Below are 23,077 nucleotides of genomic sequence, written 5' to 3'. Positions count from 1 at the left end.
ATAAAACCCAGGATCACCTGCCCAGGAGTGGCACTACCCACATTGGGGTGGGCACACCCACATCCATCATTAATCAAGAAAATGCCCCAAAGCCTTGTCTGTCTCTGTCAATTCTAGTGTTTATATATTATCCTTCTGTGGTCTTTGATGGAGTTGAAGACAGATAGTTATAATCATAGTTTTCGTTAGTTATGATAAAAGATAAGCTACATATAAGACTTTAGACTCACACAGATAGGATAGAGGATGAAATACTTTCTTTAAATCTTACTAAATGTTAATAAACTAAATATTGTAACTATAGTTCTTACTGATAACTGTTCTGTTATGTATAACTTGACTATGTTAAAGTTAAAACCTTTATTTTTATTTAGACAGAAAAGAGGAGATAATGGGGGAAGTCCTTCTGTGTTTATGTAAACAAAACACTGTTGGCCAATAGGGAAGCAAGATAGGTGAGACTAGGAGTCTAGGAGGATTCTGGGAAATGTAGTGAAGAGGAGTGGCCATGTGCTCTTCCTGGGAAGAAAAGACTCAAGTCTGAGTTCTGGGTAAGAAAAGACCTTATAAAAATATATATATTAATAATTATGGGTTAATAATTAAGTCAGAGCTAGCCAATAAGATACAAAGCAAAAGGCCAAAAACAGCTTTATAATTAATATAGTGTCTCCTGTGCTATTTGGGGGCTAAAGCAGCAACAGGACACAGGCGGGATCCCACAACACTTGTCCACAAGCCAATCTGACGAACGCATTTTCTCAATTCGTATTCCCTCTCCCCATATAATCTTGACTTGTTTCACGTTGCAAAAAAATAAATAAATAATTAGCTAACATGCATTTTTTTTTCTAAAAAGCCTGGCAGCACACAGCCATAATTCCAGTGTTCATGAGTTAGAGATAGGGAATTTGTGAGTTCAAGGCCACCCTGAGACACTGTGCACAATTTTTATAATGATAACAATAGTAGTAGCAGTAGTAAAAAAAAATTCCAGTTAATGTTAGAGAATGTATTTTTGCTGAGAAAAACTAAAAAGAGGAAATACAACTTTTTGTGGTACTAGATGTTGAACTAAGGACTTTGTGCATGCTAGGCAAGTACTCTGCCACCCTTCTTTTTCACTTTTAATGCTGAGACAGGAACTCAGGAAGTTGCCCCAGCTGTCCCAGAGCTGGTGAATGATTCCCATTGTGCAGCTGCCTGAGTATCCGGGATTAAAGGATTGCAACACCATACCCAACCAGATAAAGAAAACGTTTTCATGATTTCCATATGATAGAACAAGATTTTATCCTCATGTAAAATTACTAGAATGGATAGGACAGAACTACAAGATTGAGCAAATAAAGGAGGACCATAGAGAATGCTAATTAGAGGGCCCTGAGAAGCTGCTTTGTGTCTCAGAGTGTTCTAGTATCTACAGAAGACCACCAGATGCTGCTGTGGATTGTGATACCAACCTTTCTTGACTGGTAGAAATTCTCTTTACTGTTTTTAGCAACAAAAGGGTGGTGAAGAGGATTTTTAAAAATGGGACAGTCATGCTGAAAGTCACCCTGTAGTCTCCTTCAGGGAATTTAGTAGGAAGAAGCCACTTCAAGCATGACTTCTTAGGTTCATCATACCATATAAAGAGGGCACAAAATTCAAAAGACATTCTCTCTGTCTCTGTCTCTCTGTCTCTCTCTGTCTCTCTCTCTCTCTGTCTCTCTCTGAGAGGGAAGGAAAGATATCAAGAGAGGGGGAAAGAGAGGGAGACATAAGTTCAACTTTGCACTTAGCTTCTTAGACTCTATGAAAAGGACATATATTTGGATATGTTAATAAACACATGATTTGAAAGCAGAAGAGAGACTCTGGGGAGAAGGAAGATAACCATCTGGAGGAAGAAGTGGGTGCCAGGGTGGGGTCAGTGTGCCAAGAAAGCAAATGAGAACAAACTATATGTATGAAAATGCCAGAAGGAAACCCACCACTTTTCATGCAAAATGTTTTTTTTAAGACTCAAGTGAACCTAATAATATCGAGCTCTATAAACAGGAACCAAAACTCGTATGAAAATAAGTATAAAACAGTAAGTAGTTCCAAGCAGCCTATTGTCTGTTTAGTCTTCTGACTAATTCTGTTCTTTGTAGTTAGAGCCTAAAATCACATTTGTATCAGATGGTGTCAGAAGACACTAAAGTAAATTCCCCGTTGCTTTGTTCGCTCAGTTGGTCTGTTTGCCTATGCTGGAACATAGTCAAAAGAATGATGTATGGTGAACAATGGAGAACTTGGAGAACTATGACACATACATGTTCCAGGAAAAGAAGGCCTTTTCCCTCAGATACCTTTTATTCCCTGTATTGTTCTTAGATGTGATTGTTGTGCCTCCCTGTGACAAATATTTACATTCAATTTATAAAACATGTCCATTCTTGTTGATTGTCAGAACATAGCCACAGAACCCAATCTGGTCCTAGTGCCCTGAGTCTGAATAGGGCCTTCTGCCTTGCTTTAGTGCTTCCCCAGAAATAATTTCTAGTCAGGCGATTGGTCTGTCTTAAGAAAGTTGTGAGAAAGGGCTGCTCTGTTAATATTTAGTAGGTGCTTACTGGTGTTCATTAACATGTTTTTTCTGATCATGGTTTTCTGAACTCTAACAGCCTTCCTTGGATCACTGCTTTCTTTGATATATTCATGTATGAAAGTGCACTGAAACTGAGGTAAGCTTGTCTATAGTACTAAACTGTGGTCTGCCCCATTCTTTCAAGTCCTCAGATCACAGGTCCAGCAGATAAGATGTGCACAGGTTGATAAAAGTTGACAGCCTAACTATGTGTTGGATTGAATTCCTCAGGACATTAATATATATTTTCTTGGTTGTTTAAAATAGATATTTGATGTGCTTTAAACTACTGTGCTAGAACAATTATAAAAGAAATTCAGGCTATGGAATCAGTTGTGGTATTAAGATTTATCTCACTTTAGCAGCAGAGGAGTGTTACTATATGGAGGACAACATAGTATCTACTTAGAAGTAGTCTAGGAAGATTAATCTCCATCCCCGTAATCTCTCAAGAATGAGGAGTGGGGCCTGGAGAGGTGGGAAAGTAGTTAGGAGCACTTACTACACAATCATAAGGACTGGAGTTCAGATCCCAGCACCCATATAACAAACTGAGCATCCCACATATGCCAGTTAACCTCAGGTATGAGTGTGGAAAAGAGAATGGTTGCTGGAAATTGCTGACTTCCATCCACGTCAAGAAGACAGGAGCTCTAGATTCAAGGAGAAACCCTTTCTCAAAGGAATAGTCTGAGAACACAGAGGAAGATACCTGATGCCCTCTTCTGACCTTTGAGAGTGTACACACCTGGACACCTTACACACAGATACACATAGAATAGAATAAAACAGGACAGGATAGGAGATATATAGATACATACATACATACATACATACATACATGCATACATAGGTGGATGGATGGATACATACATATATACATATATGGATAGATAGATACATATATACATACATACATGGATTGATGGATAGATAGATAAATAGATAAAAGATATATAGATAAAAAGATAGATGATAGATACAGATATATATGTATATATACATGGATTGATGGATATATAGATAATAGATAATTAGATAGATAGATAGATGATAGATAAATAGATAGATTGAAACTTCACAGCTTCTTTGTTTTCTTCTGATCTGTCTCAGCCATCCTGTTTGTCCACCTCCTTCTCCACAGACTGGATATTGGACTCCTGACTCCTCTTCCTCAGGTAGGCTATAGAAACCTTAGCCTTATATCCACAAACTACAAAGTATAAAATAGTACTCACATCTTCCCCTGCCTTTCTGTCTTATACCTAGCCATAAAGACATTTGTTAGCCTGGTGGTGGTGGTGGTGGGGTACACCTTTAGTCCTGCCTAAAGGCACCACCACCTGGCTTTGGTTTTCAACTATGATGTTTACTAATTTCTCCATTCCTTAGAAAACTGTCAGCCATATTTATACATGAGTTGCATGATACCTCCCCAACCTGACACACAAAAGAATTTTAATAAACATTATTTGAAAGAATTGATGACCATTTCACCTAATAGTCCACAGAGGTGATTCCCACAAAACCTTCTCAGGAACCTTCACTTTAAACCCAATGCCATTCCTCAGGTATCTTTACAACAGCTGCACGCTTATTTCAAAAACTAAAACTTAAGAAAATGTTACATTCAACTTTCTAGAATTCAAAGGTTTAACTGAAAGTACCCCAAATGCTGGCTAGGAAGTGCTCTACAGGACGGTTTCTATTGTGTTTGATATTCCCCAACAGAAATAGAAGGCAGGTGGCACAACGTTCTGACGAATCCTGTGAAGCATTCAACATTTTATTGACAGGTGTTTTAAGACTGATTGCATTCTGTTGTTTTTGTTTGTTTGAGAACAGGAATCTCAAACAGTATCCAAAGCTGTCCAAGAACCTCCGATTGTCCTATCCTCTTTGGATCCAAGAATTCAATTTACCTCCTAAGCCAGAACACCTGCAGGTCCAGACGGTGAGTTCTCTAAGCCCTGGAAGCCTTGTTGTTCAGTATCTCTCTTGACTGTGCCACTTACTGCACTCCGGAGCAAAGCACAAAGTATTAGTAGGACAGCAGAAGGAAGTGTCTGGAGCTATGAAGATCAAATGCGGCTGACTGAAAGTAAGAGAAATCCCCATGGCTGGTAAGAGTAGATAGTGGAGAGCATGTACATTGCAGAGAGCAGGCACTGGAAGATAGAGGAGCAAGAGCAAGCAGGGTGTGGGCACCAGACAGGCTCTTTGTACAAGTCCCTCAGCTACTCAGCTGCTGTTCCTAAGGTAGACTCTGCTGTATCCTCCGAGATAATTGTAATATCACCAAGAACTCCACAGTTTTCTACCTAGTCACAGGCAAACTTGATGTGGTAATATGCACATATTAATAATAATAATAATAATAATAATAATAATAATAATCCCAGAATTGGAGAAATGGAAGCAGGAGGATCAGAAGTTCAAGATACTTGACTACATAGGGGGTTTGAGGCCAGCTTAGGCTATGAGACAACCCATCTCAAAAAATAACTGCCTAATATATAGATAGAGATAGCTAGGTACATGGATACCCTTAGCTGAATAGAACAAAATGGAAAGCATACCTTTACTCCCTTCTGAGAAGAAAAGGGTCACAGCATCAGAGCAGCTGCTCAGGGAATATCAGAAGCCCAGGCCCAGATTTTCTTTTAAATGATGTCTACAACCATCAGGGATGCAGCCTGGAATTTTTAATTTGCTTGATTAGAAATTTGATTTGATTTTCATGTGGCTGGCAAGTCTTTCCAAAAGCAATTACCGGAGTACAGGAGGGAAGTCTTAAGTTCCTCTGGAGACACGAGGGTGGGCAGGCTGTTGTGGCTATTCATCTTTGTGTGTCTGCCAACTACACTGCTCCTCTCCCAGCTCCACCAATTAGACACAAGCAAGGGGCTTAGGAGCTTTAGATAAACAGAATTCTCTGCCAGGTCAGAGCTAGGGTGTGTGTGCATGCATGAGGGCATGTGTGTGTTATAGATACACAACTGTGGTCTAACAGAAGAAAAGCCCAAGAACTTTGTCTACCCCTGACTGTTGTACTTTTCTGGAGATGAGTCATTCTACCATAAACGATTTTGGTTGTATCAGGAAAAACATTAATGTCTGCTTTATACAGAGCAAGGATCTGCATGTCTAGGGCATAGAATTTAGTTCTAGGCTTAATGCCTTCTGATCCCCTTGATGCTCTGATTCATATATGTCTGTCTTGCTAGTCCCAAGGGTTAGAGTCCAGCCTAGATCTCATGAGACACCTCTATTTCTCATCAATCTACTTCCCCAATTTGAGAAATACCCCTGCTTCAGTTCTTGAAAAGGTGTTTTTAATGGTCATTTCAAAAAGTGTAACAGTGTCAAAAAATGTCTGGTACCCTGCCTCCCATCCTGACTTTTAAAATTTAGCTCAGGTGTTCTTATTGAAATCAACTAGCCAAGCAATGGTGGCTCAAGTCTGTAGTTCTAGTGCTTTGGAGGCTGAGGTAGGAGAATTACCATGACTTAAAGCCAACCTGATCTACACTGAGTTCTAGGCCATTCTGGGCTATAGAGTAAAACATTGTCTCAATAAATGAATAAATGTCAAAAACAGAACAAGGGGCCCGAGTAAAACCTTGTCTCAATAAAGAAATTAGTTAGTGAGTTAATACCAAAAACAGAACAATGGCCGGGGAGATGACTCACTGAGCAAAAACACTTGCTCTGCAAGCCTGGCAAGCTGAGTCCAGATCCCACGACCCACATCAAAAGCTTCATGCTGTAGTCCATCACTTCTGGGAGGTGGGAGGTAGAGACAGGGACGTGTCCCTGGATCTCTTGGGCCACCCACCTTACCCTGGAGCATGAGCTGAAGCAAAAAAAACAAAGAAGGATCCTGTGTGGACAAGGTGGAAGGTGAGAACCAACTCTCCAAAGTTGCCCTCTGCCCTTCAAGTGTCTCCACAGCACAGCACCCCCCATACCCACAGTGCACCATGTCTGTCATCCTAGCAGGCAGCAGGCTGATGCAAGAGGATAACCTGGTAGCTTAGACTACAGAGTGAGATCCTTTCTCAGGACAACAGCAACAAAGAAATCACTAATACTTCATTCCTAAGTTTTCTTTCTCCTGACTTTCACTTAAAAAGCAAAAGGCTAATATTGAATTCTCCGGATATTTTATTTATGTGCATCTTGCCTCTCTAATGACATTATACATTTCTGATTGGACTGTAAACTTGTAGTTAGATTATGAGTCTTGCTCTCTAATTAGATTGGTCCTGTAATTAGATTGTTGGCCCTGTAAATACAACTTTGCTCCTGAATTTACCACAGAGCTTAAAATGGCATACAGGAAATAACCTGACAGCATCTAATGTTGGGTGGGTAGAAGTACCCACATGTGTTGGGAATATGCCCAAGGGTGGAATCCCTGACCAACAGCAGATATACAGTAAGCTTTCATATGTGTTTTCAACCCATTTTTCACACCTAGAAACAAGTGAAAGGGATTCCTGCTGTAGTACCCCTGGCTTTGGGTACCTGACATTTGAGTTACCTGGATGTTAAGAAACAGCTGACTCCATTTTTCCTTTAGTCAAATTTGATTTATTTCTCTATTGTTCCCTATGGTGTTTTCCTTAATCGTACCCCAAACTGAAAGTTAAACTACAAGTCAGCTTGGTTTTAGACTTGTTCTTCCTCTATTATCTTGTGATGTACACATCATAAATTGTTTCCATTATGGCTGACCATAAACCCACCACATGTGCTTTTCTCATAGTCTTAAAAATAACTAACTGCTCATGCCTTCAATCCTAGCACTCAGGAGGCAGGGGGCAGGAAGATCTCTGCGAGTTCCAGTCCAGCCTGGTCTACAGAGCAAGTTCCAGGACAGCCAAGGCTATACAGAGAAATCTTGTCTTGTCAAACTAAAACAAACCAACAAACAAAAACCTGCTAACTGCAAGCTCCACTTTTATAATCATCCTGCTACAAAAGGCCCCCTTACCTTTAGTCAAGGCCTCTTCATTGTCCTAATCTTTAGGAGACTGTAAGTTCGGCCCAGCTGTAAAAACTTAAAGTTTTTTTGCTTTGCAGCATTTCAGTGTTAGTTCCTGGTTTTTGACACTGTAACACTGGACACTGACCAACTGCACACTGGCTGAGTTTGGGTTTGGTTTATCAGCATTAAGGCAATAACAAGGATACTCCCAGCGAACCACCACCTAGAGGGATGGGGGATGGAGGATAAGAAATTAAGGGCGAGGGATAAAATATGAGGGAGGACTGATGAAGGATGAAATGAAGGACAGAATATGAGGAATGAGAAATGACAGACGTGGGATGAAGGGTGAGAACCAAATGCTTCACAGAAGTGGAAGCAGATCAGGGTCAAAGGCAGAGAGGGGAGCTAAGCCTGTTACACAACCCTGGCTCGGGCAATTTGAGAGTCTGAGAGAAGCGCTAGGGGTTTGTGTTAGAGTAGCACACTCAGGAGTCCATATTTTATTACTGGAAGTTCCGTATTCACAATCTGCTATCTGCTTCATAAATTCTAAGAGTTCCTCTCTCTCTCTCTCTCTCTCTCTCTCTCTCTCTCTCTCTCTCTCTCTCTCTCTCTCTCTCTCTCTCTCTCTCTTCACTTTTTGAGACAGGGTCTCTCTATATGTGTATACCAGCCTGGCCTAGAACTCTCTGTGTATACCAGGCTGACTTAGAACTCTCTATGTGTACCAGGCTGGCCTTGGATTGTGACAATTCTGCTGCCTCTACATGCGAAGAGAGACTAGGTTGCTGCCAAGGGCTGGGATTCCAGGTGTGCAACACCGCACCCAAATGGAGTCTCACCCTTTACCAAGAAACTTGCATCTGGGCAAGTTAATACATCTGTAATTCCTGTCCTTGAAAGGCTGAGGTAGGGGATCATGTGATTCAGGCCAGCCCTAGCTACAAAGCAAGACCTTATCTAAAAAATAAGAGTGAGTGAATAAAAAGGAAGCAGGAAGACATTAACAGGAAGCAAGTCCTAGGGTGCATGACTGTGAGCCCCTGTCATCAGTAAGAACAGCTTACAGCTGTTTAGGTGCGAGCACAATCAACTAGCATGGGAGCATAGGCCTGGAATCCCAGCACTGGAGAGGCATAGGCAAGAGGGCTTGGACAATATCATCCTTAGCCACATAGCAAGTTCCCAGCTAGCTGGGGCCACTGGATATTGTGCCTCAAATAAACCAACCAGAGGCAAAAGACAAAGGAAAAAGAAAGAGCAGCCTAGTTTCTGCTCACAAGAGAAAGGCTAGGCATGTAAGGAGAATTAGCAGCCAGAAATACCAAGCTGAGTCTCCATTATACAACTTCTCCCTCGGGGTTTAATAATGGAAACTGAAAAAAACTTGCAAAGCATATTTTCCATTACTAAGAATGCTTATTTTTACAGGCAGAAACCGTCTGAATTCTCTGAAACAGGAGGGCAGGTTTTGCAACTTGTTTTTGACTTAGCTTATCTACCAAAATAACAGAGAAGACTTGGGGATTCAGAAAAGGGAGTTCAGACAGCCAGGATAGGCAGCGAGGTTGGAGGCCTCTTAGGAACAAGCTGATGTCTAGAGGACTGGGATTCCACGCCTTCCCCACCTCAGGTCCCGCTGAAGTGTGGCACCAAAGGTGAACGCAACCAGTGCCTTTTGGGGAGTGCAGAAGAAAGAGCTGCATTCCATGTCTGAGCTCGGATGGGATGCAAGAAGGGGGTGGGATTGTGAGATCACCAGCCAGAGAGAACTGGAGTCAGAGCACCAGAAATAAAAAACAAAACAAAACAACAACAAAAAAACCTCCCATAGGGGGCATGATGGTGTGCACCTGCACTCACAACACTTCAGAGATGGAGGCAGGGGTGTCGAGAGTTCAAGACCAGCCTGGGCCACATAATGACTTTTGAAGTAAGCCTGAGCTACATAATACCCTATCATAAATAAACAAACATATGAATAAATACAGTATGCATTAAATTACTGGTGAAGATGGAATTTAGAATTAAGCATTTTCTTGAAATCTCTAAGCAAACGGTGTTGCAGGAATTTTGATCACACTGTGACACTCCAAGACTGTTAAATAAAGTTTACCTTGAATCAGGGGGCAGAGCTTGTGACTAGCTGACTGGAGGCCATAGAGAAGCCAGCAATTTGGATAGAGACGATGCACAGGAAGGAAAGAGCAGGGGCTTGAGTCTGGCTTTCTTTTGGTTTGGGGAGAGTGAAGAGACATCTCTCTTGCTGGGTCTCCGGCCAAAAAGCAAGGTTGGCTGACTGCTTCTCAGCTTCTCTGATCTAGCAGGTTTTCACCCTCACATCTGACTTTGTTGGTAAATAGAATGATAGAGTCTTAGTTTAAACCTGCATATTGTGGCTGCAGCAGAACCAGAGGACTGGAAAGCCCTCCAAGGCCAACAGGGCATTGACTGTGTGCCATGGGGCACTAGACGATAATTAAAATATCAGTAGATTCATGTGCATCTGCTAAGCCAACAGAAAAACATCAAAAGCAGGTACAGTGAGAAAGGGAAGCAGAGAACAAAACAAGTTTGTCAAATAAAGCCATGAGAGTCAAAGCAAATCCAGAGGTCTGCAGAAGATGCCAACACCAAGCCTAGAAACAAGAAGAATCCCCTGGACCTATGACTTGCAATGGCATATCCAGAGAGCAGAAGAACAAATGATCAGGGAAATCATAGCAGAGCATTTCTTCACGAGATGAGAATCTGAGTTCCTATTTAGTGGACCTAGTGATTGGTTTGAAAGAACACCCATACACATTATATTATAATGTGATGACTGACTGAAAAAAAATTTTTAAGTGCCAAGAAATCCTATAAATTGGGCATGATAGCACATGGCTATAATCCCAGCACTCAGGAGACTGAGGTAGGAGTTAAGAGTCTGAGGCCAGCTCTATGTGTTAGATTCAAGGACATAGTGAGGAGGGGAGAGGTGAAGGAGGGGCAAGAGGAGGATGAGGGGAAAGACAAGGGAAGCCCTAGAAGTTTCCCTCTGTCCACTCCACTCACCTACAAATTAACACAGACAAAGAAATTGCCTTGAGCCATCTAGTTTGTCTAGTTTGCAAGCCTGGAGAACTGCTAAGGGGATTCCCAGGAAGAACTTCCCCACCCCCAACTGCGATGCAAGTGTGGTAAAATGAAAATAAGCACAGGGGTTTCAGCTGTGCTTAGCAGAGGAGAGCCACAGCCTGGTACTCGTCTCAGTCCTGGTGGAATGTGGATGCCCTCCCAGCTGTCTCCATGGAGGCTCTCACGTGCTCCTCTCTCCAGAACACTCCTCTAAACTTTGAACGTGTGCAGAGACTTCCCTCCGCTGGCTACTACTCCCTTGCCCTTTCCTCTCCTTTCCTTCTCTCTCTCCCATCTGCCAAGTGTCTTCAGTACCCTTCACCCTCCTCCCCTCATCCTGACTTCCTGCCCCTCACTGTGGCAATCTGACTACCTCACTGTCCATTTGGACTTCTAACCCGGAGGCCAATGATGCCCTCCCACTCGGGACCCCAGAGCCGATTACCTCCTTGGACTTCTTGTACACACTCAGGACTTTGGCTCCTCCCCAGGGACTCCAGATACCTTTTCCCCTCGGTGTTTCCATAGCTCTCTTTGTTTGTTTTCCAGTTTGTATGCCTGTGCACATGACAATTTGCAGGCTTTCCTCCCTTGGTGCTCTAACCTGATATGAGCCTGTTTGACACATTCATCTCCTTTGTTTATAGAGATTGAAACCCTCACAAGTAAAGGGAGGGGAGTGTTGTGTGCTGGGAAGATACCCAGGGGTATTTCTGAAAACTCCAAAATTGGAACTTCAGCCCATATGGGCTGGTGCAGGAGTAGATGCCCTGATCAGTCCAAAGAGAGATCGGTTTTTTTTTTTGCCTCCCACCCCTTTCACACACACCCCCGCCCTCCCCTTCTCCTGAGTTTCCACACTGGGAATAAAAGAAGAATGACACTAACCACTAGCACATCCAAGGTCAAGGGCAGAAGTTGGCAGGGCCACCTGGCTGGGTCAGGAAAGGGAGCAGCTCTGGAGCTCTTGTCTGCTTGTTGGTGACAGAGTCTTGCTAGGTAGCCCAGGCTGCACTAGAATTCAGTATTTAGCCTAGGCTAGCCTCTAACTCATGGCAGTCCTCTAGCCTCAGCCTCCTGTATGCTAGAACTACAGACGTGAGCCACCACACTGGAGCACCCATGTCTCCAAACAGAACCCAGGTTGAAAAGTTCCAGACCGTATCTGAGCCACTCTCTGAAGATGTGTTCTCTACCTGCTTTTAGTCAGGTGCCGATGTGGGATTTACAGGCTATTGCAGCAATTAATAAATATTATTTCTATCCATTTGTGAGGCAGAGGTATAGATACATGTTCAAATATATGTGTGGGCACATGTATGTGTTCGCTCATGTATGTAGAAACCAGAAGACATCCTCGGGTGCTATCCACCCCATTTTTTGAGACAGGGTCTCTCACCCCTCTTGGAACTCACCAGGTAGGTGAGGCTGTCTGGCCTGTCTCCTCCTCCACAGTACTGGGATTTCAATCACAAGCTTCCACACTTGGCATTTCTACATGAGTTTTAGAGGTGCCAGTTGTTCCTTTGTCTGGCACTGCCACTCCCCACCCTGTCCAGTTGAGAAGCTGGGAGTGGGGAGGACAGCACTTACATGACTGTTTTTTCCCCATTTTTGAAACAGGGTCTCTTTGTGTTATCTTGGCCAGGTTGGACTCAAACTCACAGAGATCCACCAGCCTCTACCTTCCAAATCGATGGAAGTTGCTGCTATCCCTGCTGGGCTAAGACTTTCCAGTGGATGACTGGTTTGGTGTCACCCACACTTCTGCAAGCAGCCTCTCACTTATGCCCATTAAACTCCTTGGTTCCTCAAGTTGGTTTGTTGTTGATGCCCTATGTTTCTTTATATCTCCCCATGGAATGAATTTTTCTCTTTCTCCCTCTCTCCCTCCCTCACTCTTTCCCCAATCCACCCTAATAATATCTTCCACATCTTGCTAAGCATACAACACCCTCTTCTCCCACATCCCACACAAGCCCCCCTGTGTCAGTACTGTCAATGTCTCCTTGGAGTCTTCTCCCTTTGGACCTGATGGCCTGATGGAACTACTCTTTTTTTTTTTTTTTTTACGAGACAGGGTTTCTCTGTATTGTTTTGGAGGCTATCAGTCCAGCCCGGCCTCGAACTCACAGAGATCTGCCTGCTTCTGCCTCCCGAGTGCTGGGAGTAAAGGTGTGCGCCACCACCGCCCAGCCTGATGGAACTACTCTTGACCCTCTGTTATCTTCTTCTTGGAACAAATGCACCACCCAAGTCTGAGTCTACCCAGATCTCATCTGAACCACAGCAGTAGCATCTCCTGGACCTTCCTACCTCCCAGACACTGTCCTGGCCTCCATCCAACACATTTGATATAGCCCAACTCTTCAACCCCTCAAATCAGATCATGTTTGTTTCCTCTTTAAGCTGTCAATGTTGTAAGAGATGCCCACAATCTGTATAATGACCTGTTACACCCATCCTAGTCTGGTGTGCACCAGCTTATCCAGGATCAGGTCATACCATTTTGTCCACTCATGTCCACCCAGGCTTAATACCCTCCTTGTGGGTTTTCTGATACTTCATGCCTTCTCTTCTTAGCTAGCTCCTCCTCTTGAAATTCACTTCTTCTTAGGCTTTATCTGGCTGATGCCTGTTCACTGCTCAGATTTCAAAGCAATGGCACTCTATCTAGATAACTACAACTTCCAAAGAGTTAATTCAAGTCCAGAATGAGAGCAGATAGCTCGCAGAACCCTTTTGCCTTCTATTGTTCGATAGCCTTAGCACTACTCATCCAATTGATCTTCAGCTTTAGACAAGTGAAAAGGATAAAGGCTGTGCCTGTCGTGTTCACTGCTAGATCTCACACATCTTTCCCAGTGCATATGTAAAAATATATATTCTTTCCTTTGCTCTGACATGGGCTAGAGTGAGACATTTCAAATGCATACTTATGTTGGATAAAGTGACCTTGAGATGACTGGCAATTCCATCACTTCCAATACATTATCATTTCTTTGTGCAGAGAATATTCTACTCCAGTAGCTATTATTCAGTATTGAATTGCTATCAACTATTGTGACCCTCCTATTCTTATCAAACGTTAGAAGTCATTCCTTCTGTCTAATGTAACACATGACTTTCAATAAGTGAATGAAGGAATACATGTTCAGAGAAGACATTTAGGAGGGCTGTTTATTTCTATCATTGGAATGGAAGTTAGGCTGAGGAACACCTAAAACATAGTCTCAACTGGAAGTATAGTCCAACCCAGTAGTAGCTCAGTCCTATAATCCCAGCACAGGGACAGGAGAATTATGAACTGCAGTCCAAACTGAGCTGCATGGCAAGACGCTAAGAAAGGGAAAGGAAATGAAAGGACATGAGAAGGAAGGAGGGGGAAGGAGAGGAAAGAGAGGAGGATGTGAATAGAAGGAAGTGAGATGGAGAACAAGAAGGAAAGAGGGAGGAGGAAAGAGGGAGAAGGGAGAAATGAGAGAATCAAAGAAAAAGGAAAGAAAGGGGAAGAAAAAGGAAATAAAAGGAGGAAAACAAGAAGAAAAGGGTAAGATGGTGGAAAAGAAAAGAGAAAAGAAATGAAGGAGAGGACAGAGGTGAGAAATGGGGAAGGGAGGCAGAAAATAAAGGAGGGGAAACAGGGAGAGGAAAGAAAAGGAAGCAGGACCCGAATAGTGTTTTTAAAAGCAGACATATTTATAGAAACAGCAAGGCATTTGAAACAGTACGTTTTGAAAGAACCATTGTATTCTTAATGCTATAGAATCATTGGGATTCAGGATGTGTCCATATTAAACAACCACTATCAGTGCAAGGTGCAGTCCCTACAGAGGACTGTTGTGGAATAATTGTTTAACTATGCAAAAATGTGTCTCATTTGTTTAACAATGTAAAGACATGCTGTATTTGTTAATGTTGAAGAATATTTGTTTAACTGTGTAAAGACGTATTGCATTTGTTTAATTATTTAAAGATGTGTTGCTGTTTTACCTTGCCTGCCTAAAGCACCTGATTGGTCTAATAAAAAGCTGAACAGACAATAATGAGGGAGGAGGTATAGGTGGAACTTCTGGACAGGGAGAGTAAATAGGAGGAGGAATTTAGTTTGGGGCAGAAAAGAAAAAAGTGGCAACATGGAGTAGGGGAGGGACAACAAGAGCAGCCAGTCAGACAAGGAGGAAGCAGGAAAGTAGGACATACTGAATGAAAGAGAGGTAAAAATTCCCAAGGCAAGATGTAGATAAGTAAAAACAGGGTAAATGAAGTTAAAAGAGCTAGTGGGACAAGCCTAAGCTAAGTCTGAGTATTCATAATTAGTAATAAGACTCCATGTCTTTATATGAAAGCTTGTTGGCAGGCCCAAGAAAATTCCAACTACAGAGGACACATTTCCTATATTAGATAAATGTATTCTGCATAGTTTTAGCCAAGTAAGAGTGATTTCAGTATGATGAGACATTTAGGGTTAGCTTATTCACCTAGCTAACACAATACATGGGACAGACCCAATGCAATCAAGGTTTTACATGAATGAAAGTGTAACTTTAAAAGATTTATGTTTTTATTTTTGTGTGTGTGTGTGTATGTGCATCCACATATATACTGTATTCTTCAAGGCTAGAAGAGGATATTGAATCCCCTGGGGCTGGAACTACAGTTGGTTGTGAGCCACCCAATATGTATGCTGAGAAGTAAATTCGGATCTTCTGCAAGAGCAGCAAGCACTCTTACTGGATAAGCTCTCTGTCCCTGAAAATGTAAAACAGAACAAAATCCCTGGACATCATGGCTCATGACTGTAATCCCAGAACTTGAGAGACTGAGACAAGAAGATTGCTGTGAGTTTGGGATCAGCCTAGGCTACACATAAGTCTTGAACAGCCAGAACCACAGTGTGAGATGCTGACTCGTGAAAACATTCCATGAAGTATTTTGAACTGCAGCAATCTAGAGCCTTATATTAATCATGCTCACTTGGCCATACTTCCTGTGCCCACTCCCTTCCTGCATTATACAATACTGAAAGCTGAGGCCAAGAAGATAGAATTGTAATAAATGCCTTTTATAAATAAAATTTTAACCAAAAAGCCGCAGTACATGGAAAATGAAGAAACCCAGTGAACATCTATAGTAGTTTTATAGACAATAAAGAGTTCTGGGGTTTTATATCTTTGCTTGCTTCTATATCTTAGTTGTTCCTTCAAACTTGTAAATTATGAAAATAGATTTGACTCCAAACCCAGTCTTGAGTCCCAAGCTTTATCTTGATATTACAGTTTTATTTTTTTAAAAAGTTGTTTAGAATAAAATGCCCAGCAAAATGGTGAATAGGGATGACAAAACAAAGAAAAACAAAGCAGCAATATGTAATTGTGTTTAATAGTTATTCATTATATGGGAGGTCTGTTTAAGGATAGTATCTAGGAGGCACTTACTCTGTGGGTTTCCTTAATAATTAAACTGACCTAGACTAGCACTACCAAAAATAAAAATATCACATAAAGGGAACATATTTACAATATTGCTATTTGTAAAGGCAGTAAAGCAAAAGAAAATATTATCAAATAGTACACATTCACACCTTAATAATGACGCTGGAACTACCAATGGCCTCTGTGCATTGTGCCATTTTTCCACGACTGTAACTACCATCTATCATCAAAGGAAGGATGAGATTAAAGGCAATGGTACTGTGCTGAATTGTCTGAATCCAGTGCCCTGCATATGGGGAAAGTGCATTTAATTCAGCAGCAATACAGTACATTATAAGATACTATGCTTAGACACAGATACTCCAGAAAAGACAGTTTACATCACAGAAACCTGTGGTAGAATATTATTTTAAGGTGTGTGATTTTTGTTTATGCTGCATTTGTTTAACTCTGTGAAGCTGTGGTTCTTTGCATGTCTAAACCACCTGATAGTCTAATAAAGAACTGAATGGCCAATAGTAAGACAGGAGCAAGGATAGGTGAGGTTGACAGGCAGAGAGTGTAAATAGAAGAAGAAACTTGGAAGAGGAGCAACAAGGGAATGAGAGAGGAAGGAGGAGGACTTCAAGGGCCAGCCACTCAACTACACAGCTAGACACAGTAAGGAAAAAAAGGTATATAGGCATAAAGATAAAAGCCCCAAGGCCAACAATAAATGGAATAATTCAAGTTAAGAAAAGCTGGCAAGCAACAAGACAAACTAAGGCCAGGGGTACATAACTAAGAATAAGCCTCTGTGTGTGATTTATTTGGGAGCTGGGTGGTGGGCCTCTCAAAAAAAAAAAAGCCAAAAGAGTAAGAAACATTTTACACTACAAAAGAAACCAGGTCTCTTTGCAAACAAATTTGAATTCTTTTCAATTTCTATTCCACAAGTTCCAATGAATGTAGATGGAGTTTTCTGTTTCACCTGATCCCGCCGCCCTTCAGTCCCAAACAAACACACAGATTTCTATTAATTATAATAGAAACATTTCTATTAAACTATGTATCTCCATGTAGTCTTGGCCTACTGGAGAATTCCCTGGACCTGTTACTACTTTGGTGGCTACCTGGCAATACATTATACTTAACATAAGCTTCTGTGTACTTATTTGGGACTGAAGGACAGCAGGACTAGGAGGAACAAAAACTCCACCTACAAATGGTTCCCAACGTTGACGATGGATAGTTATGGTTATGATAAAAGATAAGTTACATGTTAAACTTTAGACTCACAAAGATAGGATAGATGATAGAATATTTTCTTAAAATTTTGTCAAATGTTAATGGACTAAATATTGTTAAATATAGTTCTTACTTGATAACTGCTTTATTATATATAATTTACTATGCTAAAGTTAAAGCCTTCCTTTTGTTTAGACAGAAAAGAGGAGATGATGAGGGATGTCCTGTATGCTGTTAATATGTTTCCCTTAATTGGTTGATGAATAAAACACTGATTGGCCAGTAGCCAGGCAGAAAGTATAGGTGAAGCTACCAGAATTCTGGAGAGAAGACCTACCTCTAGAAGGCTTAGAAGGTGAAGATAGGCATAACCTGGAAAGGCTGAGGAGGTCCTAAGTGACATTCTGTTCTAAATTATTGTGTAGCCTTGCCCCCACCTGTCTAGGAAAATCTGTCTCTGACAGAGAAAATTCTTGTGCTTTAAAAATTCAATAAAGATGAACCTGAATTTCCAATTCTAGATAGATCAATACATAGATGATACATAATAATATAGGATAGATTATAATAATAGATAAATAATAGATTGAAGGTAATAATTATAATAGTTTTCCATCAGTAAACAAATGAATGAACACCACATGGTATGTGCCTATTTTAAAAAAGGGGGTGGATGGGGAGGAAGAAAAAAGTTCTGGCATACTTTTCAAAAGAGGAGAAACTGGAAAAAAGGTGTGTCTAGTGAAATAAGTCCAACACAAAAGGCCACAATCTTCCACGTGAGCAGTTGCAATGAACAAACTCCACGAGGACGGAAATCAGAGGAGAAATTACAGCCAGGGTGAGGCAGTCATGTGGAGTCATTGCTTGCTGTATGCCTCATTTTTATTTGAAATGACAAAGAATTTCCAGGTAAGATACTGAGAGTGGTTAAACAGTCTTGCAAATACACATATACACTTGGAATGTTAGGTGGTAGGTTATATGCAATGTATATTTTTTCACAATAAAAACGATAATAATCCACCATTTTCCAGGCCTGCCAAGATGGAACTGTACACCAAGTTCCTGTTACAACAGCAAAGTCAAACACAGCAAGCAAAGGAAGAATGATTCCTAAAGATGTTCAAGTCACTCACAACAAGGAGCAGAAGCTGAGGGACAAAAAACTACCAGAAAACAAAATACAAAGTAAATGGGAAATATGGCATAGTAATAGTTACCTTGGAAGATGAGGTGGCATGTACTTACAGTCCCAGTAGCTGGGAGTCTGAGACAAGAAGATTGCCACAAGTGTGAAGCCAATCTCAACTACATAGTGAGTTTTAAGCCAACCTGTGGTACACTGTGAGATCCTTTCTCAAACAAACATAAAATAAATGGTCTGAAACTGGGTGGTGCTGGTGCATGTCTTTAATCCATCAGAGGCAGGTGGATCTCTGAGTCCAAGGCCAGCCTGACCTACAGAGTAAGTTCCAGGACATGCAGGGATACACAGAGAAACCCTGTCTCAAAAACAAAACAAAAAGGTCTGACTACATCAATCAAAAGACAGAATTTGGAGGAGGTGATTTAAAGACAATTTGATAGGCTGTGGCCATTACAGCCTGAACTAGCAAGATCTCATCTAAAGGTGACCTCTCCATGTTCTATTTGCAAAAATTCAAGAACAGCACAGGAAGTCTGGAAACTGGAAAAGAAACTCTACACACATCAACCGCAAAGAACAAGAGTTGCCTTGCCTTTGTCTACTCACCAGCTATTGGGCTCACCCTGAGGCTACTAATGGTTGTTTTGGTTTGTTTTTTAAACTCTGTGTGTTCTCTATAATGACTGTACTAACTGGTATTCTCACCATCAATATGAAAGAGCCCTCCTCCCTGTGTCTGCAAGCGCCCAACGTGTATTACTTTTATGTGTCTTGATAAGAGTCCTGTTAACTAGAGGTAACATTCCATGGAGTTTCTAATTCGTATTTCCCTCTTGTTTGGTGGGGATTGTGATTAGGGACTCTCCCACCGTTTTAATCATTTGCATATCCTGTTTTTGATATGCCAAACCTTTTGTTCTTAGCTGGATGCTCTGGTTTTCTCCACTGAGCAGCTTGGGGGACTCTCTTATCCCCAACTTCAGGCCCGCCATGGATAAGTTACCTGCCAATGCTTTCTCCCATTCTGCAGACTGTCACTTTGCAGTTGTCCCCTTTCCTGTACAGAAGCTTCATAGTTTGATTTAATCCTGGTTGTCAATTTTTACTTCTGTTGCCTAGCATTTGGGGTCATGGTCCCAAAATTTTTTGCTCTGGCCTGCATCTTATTTTCCTTGGGCAAGTCTAGTCATTCTGCCTTTGAAGATCTTGTACTTCAATCTTGACCCAGTATGATGACATATGGGTGTTCTGCACAAGTACTGAAGGTCATGCTCTGAAGCAGAATAAGAAAGAGAAGGCCAATTATTAGATAGTGGCTCGCTGATTTACTTAAAGCACTGCTTGTATTGCCCATTTGGCAATCATACTTTCATTTGCTTCCTGGAACAAAATGACTTGAAAAAGAAGGCCAAACAGTGGGTTGGTGTGAAAGGTTCAGGCATTACACCGGCCTGCCTGGTGGGTCTGAGCAGGTCTCTTGGGTTTTAGACCCTGGTACTGACTGTTCATTCGTTTCTTAGACCTACGTGGTCACACATCTTTCTGCCTCACTCGTGGAGAAAAAAGGCCACTTCTGCTAGCAGACGGAAATGTGCCTATCTTGGCTATCTTAACCATGTGCCTACCTTGAAAACATGTTTACAGTGACCTACCTGTAGGCACACTCACTAAGTCTAGTCAGCTTCTGCTGGCCAAGCCTGCTCTCAGATACAATTCATTTACTTTTTGTCTCTTTTATGCTTTTTATTTTTGCCTCTAATTTCTTCCTTTACTGGCCCTGTTGCGTATGGCTTGTTTATGGAATACTGTGCCTTTCCAGGGTCCCCTGTTCTATCTGCAGCAAATCTTCCTTCTCATCACTGACTATCTCTTTAAATCTGTCTGTTTGCTACAAGTGTGGATCAAAAAATTACACTCTGGTTCTTCCTTCTTACTTTTATCCAGTCCTTTTTAATGTATCTATATGTGCGTGTATATGTAGCCACTATTAAGGAATGTAAGGTAACTTTATATACAATTTAAATTCAACTATACTAAATATCAAATACTTCTAAATTGTTATATTTTTAAATGATGGTAAACATTTAAAGTTATAAAGGTCTACTTCAAAATAACAAAATATTTATAGCACCCAGCCCTTCCTGTAAACTGTTTACAAAGATAAGACAATTACAAAAGATTTTTCTCTAGTCACTTACGTGCTTAAGGTAAGTCACTAAAGATAAATTTTATCTGCTAAGTATACTAAACAGACAAACAGCCCTCAAATGCTCAGAGATCTAGAGAACATGGCATTTAAATGTTTTATTAAAAAGCTTTTCATAACAGACAGGCCAGCTGCTGGCACCACCCCCCCCATTCCCTCCAAGAAGACTGGTGGGCACTGAAGAAACTCCACCCACAAAGTGACAATGCTGGCCACTAAGTAACCTTGCCTTCACCTCAACTGCTTCAAAGGACTCTTCACTGGACAAGAGGACACTGGAATCGACTTTTCTCCACGTTCCTCGGGTCAACAGTAGGAAAGCCTTCCTAAAAAGTCCCCAACCCATGGGTCTCATGCTATCAGCAGAAGGCAGGTGTCCTTGGAGCCTCTGACTTCAACAATTGTGGAGGACTTTGGGTGTGGTTGTCCACGCAGTCAGCTAGTAAGTCTCTCATTCTCTAGTCTCAGGTAAAATCTTATCCTTCTCAAGAGCTCTGATGCTTTTGATGATTGGTAGCTTTGCCAGCTTAAAGTAACAGACAAGGCAAAGCTGTCATAAAACAGATTTCAGAAACAGGTATTCTAAGGTTTATCTACATAAGATGGTAATGTAATAAAGTAAGTTAAGACATTAAAAAGAATAAAATACGTTCTAGCTTTCTCTCTTTCATTATGCTACTGTTGATACTCTTAATATACCACTATACGATCAAAACTATAAGCTCAAAATTAAAGTACTTTTCATTGTGCTAAAAATATCTGTCAGTTTTTAAAATGTTAATGGTTTCAGTCAAGTTGTTTCTAACACAAATAGGCTGCTTATATGCCTAATACTTGTGTTTTCACAAACTCAAAGGATTCTTGTAAGTTCCAGGGAGCCGAATTGGACCCACCCAAACAGGTCAGATTCACTCCACATATTGTTCAATCTCTCCCTTGTCCCGGGATTCCCTTCCCTCATCTTGGGACCCCTCAGGCACCCCTCCCTCATCTTACAATCTTCCCCTCAAATACCAGGACCCAAGAAAAAATGTTTTAACCTGTCTTTGTCCTCTACTCTGCTAACATCTTACCAGGTCTAAGAGGCTCCAAAGAGTTCCACACAGCCTGAACTACAGTGGAGCAACCAACTACTCAGGACATAGCAACACCCCACCTTTCTCAAGTTCCCCCAAAGATAATTGCTGCTCCCAGGTCAGCAGGAAGCAGTCTTAAGAATTCAACATCCTTGTTCCCTAACCTGCCACATCTAATACCCCACCTCTTTTTAATCATAAACAAAGGCGGGAATGAAAAGTTCAGGCATTACGCTGGCTTGCCTGTTACCTGGCAGAATGCACTCAGGGAGCACTTTGGCCAGCCCAGAGTTCCATGAGAACCAGTCTGCACGCAGGTGCAAAGGACCCCTTTAAAGGACTGACCCCTGCCCACTTACACTCTCTCGTCTTTCTCTCTCTGTCATGTCTGTCTACCCCCTTTAGGTCTCACTATAATAAACAATGGTTAACGTGCTCTCCTTGGCTTGTGCTCCATCCATCGTGCCGGTCCTTATTCCATAATTAACAACACAGTGCTCTTAACAACCTGCCAACTGCCACATAAGCTTTTGTAAAATTGCATTTGCTTATCCACTCCATCTTGGGGTTTTAGAGTATAGAATGTAAATTGGACCCAGACCAAGGTCTTTCAGGAGCTCTCCTGGCTTGGGTTCACCAGTGACATCTTCTATTGTCCACTCTCATTGGCATTAGAGAGTGCTTATCCAGAACGTCCCCCCACATACACACATTTCCTGATGTCCACCAGCCAGACCTCCTGCACCATAACTCCAGCTGATCTGCAGAGGCTGCAGCCCTCGGGCCTCTCAGCCGAACGGAGGTCCCTGGAACCAGGAAGCCATGCCTCTGGTGGGATTCTGATGCCCCCTTCCAGTGGGCAAGCAGTGGATGAGACCGGGGACCAGAGTCTCTAAGTGGAAGAAGATGCAACTGGGCAGTGAAGACAGGCAGGGAAAGCTCAGCACAGGCTTAACTACCCTGCAGGAGAGTATTGCCTGAAGAGGAGGGAGAGCCCCTCCCTCATTGTGGGGAAATTGTGAAGGAGACTTTTTTCTCCTCCGAAGCCAGACTTAAAGAACTAGCCACTCCCCAATTCAGATATAGAAACTTTTACTGAGGCAGCTGAAGCCTACAACATGGGGAAGAACCTCTCACATCAAGAGACTCAAAGCAGCAATATATGGAGAAAGGGGACTTCTTACCTCAGGAAGCAAAGATTTTAAAACAGAGATCAAATCTTATGGCTCTTAGGAGCTGCCTGGACCACCGGC

At 41.8% G+C, this 23,077-nt stretch overlaps 1 protein-coding gene and 1 long non-coding RNA gene across 8 annotated transcripts in view; one reads left to right on the top strand and one right to left on the bottom strand.

Annotated features, from left to right (window-relative positions):
- LOC101827296 (cytidine monophosphate-N-acetylneuraminic acid hydroxylase) overlaps positions 1–7,762 on the bottom strand; it is a 70,852-nt gene extending 63,090 nt beyond the window's left edge. For 4 of the 6 annotated variants that reach the window (XR_002382048.2, XR_002382047.2, XR_002382045.2 and 1 more), the window contains exon 1: positions 5,194–5,441. The gene's annotated coding sequence lies outside the window, so the exon portion shown is untranslated. Of the gene's footprint in view, positions 1–5,193; positions 5,510–7,613 lie in introns of those variants that run through there. The other 2 variants (XR_002382051.2, XR_002382050.2) reach the window with 2 other exon arrangements.
- On the top strand, positions 2,157–21,318 carry LOC121143578. 2 transcript variants are annotated; one of them, XR_005880810.1, is made up of 4 exons: positions 2,157–2,711; positions 3,728–3,792; positions 4,460–4,568; positions 18,430–21,318. It is a non-coding gene; the product is annotated as an uncharacterized LOC121143578 (long non-coding RNA). The 2 variants fall into 2 exon arrangements; XR_005880809.1 differs by lacking the exon at positions 18,430–21,318 and adding an exon at positions 15,350–15,975.
- The last annotated feature ends 1,759 nt before the right edge of the window (positions 21,319–23,077 follow it).

The sequence above is a fragment of the Mesocricetus auratus genome, unplaced genomic scaffold (assembly GCF_017639785.1).
Source record: "Mesocricetus auratus isolate SY011 unplaced genomic scaffold, BCM_Maur_2.0 Super-Scaffold_100013, whole genome shotgun sequence".
Classification (NCBI taxonomy): Eukaryota; Metazoa; Chordata; class Mammalia; order Rodentia; family Cricetidae; genus Mesocricetus; species Mesocricetus auratus.
Note: the sequence above shows the minus strand (reverse complement) of the source record. Positions and strands in the feature narration are given on the sequence as shown.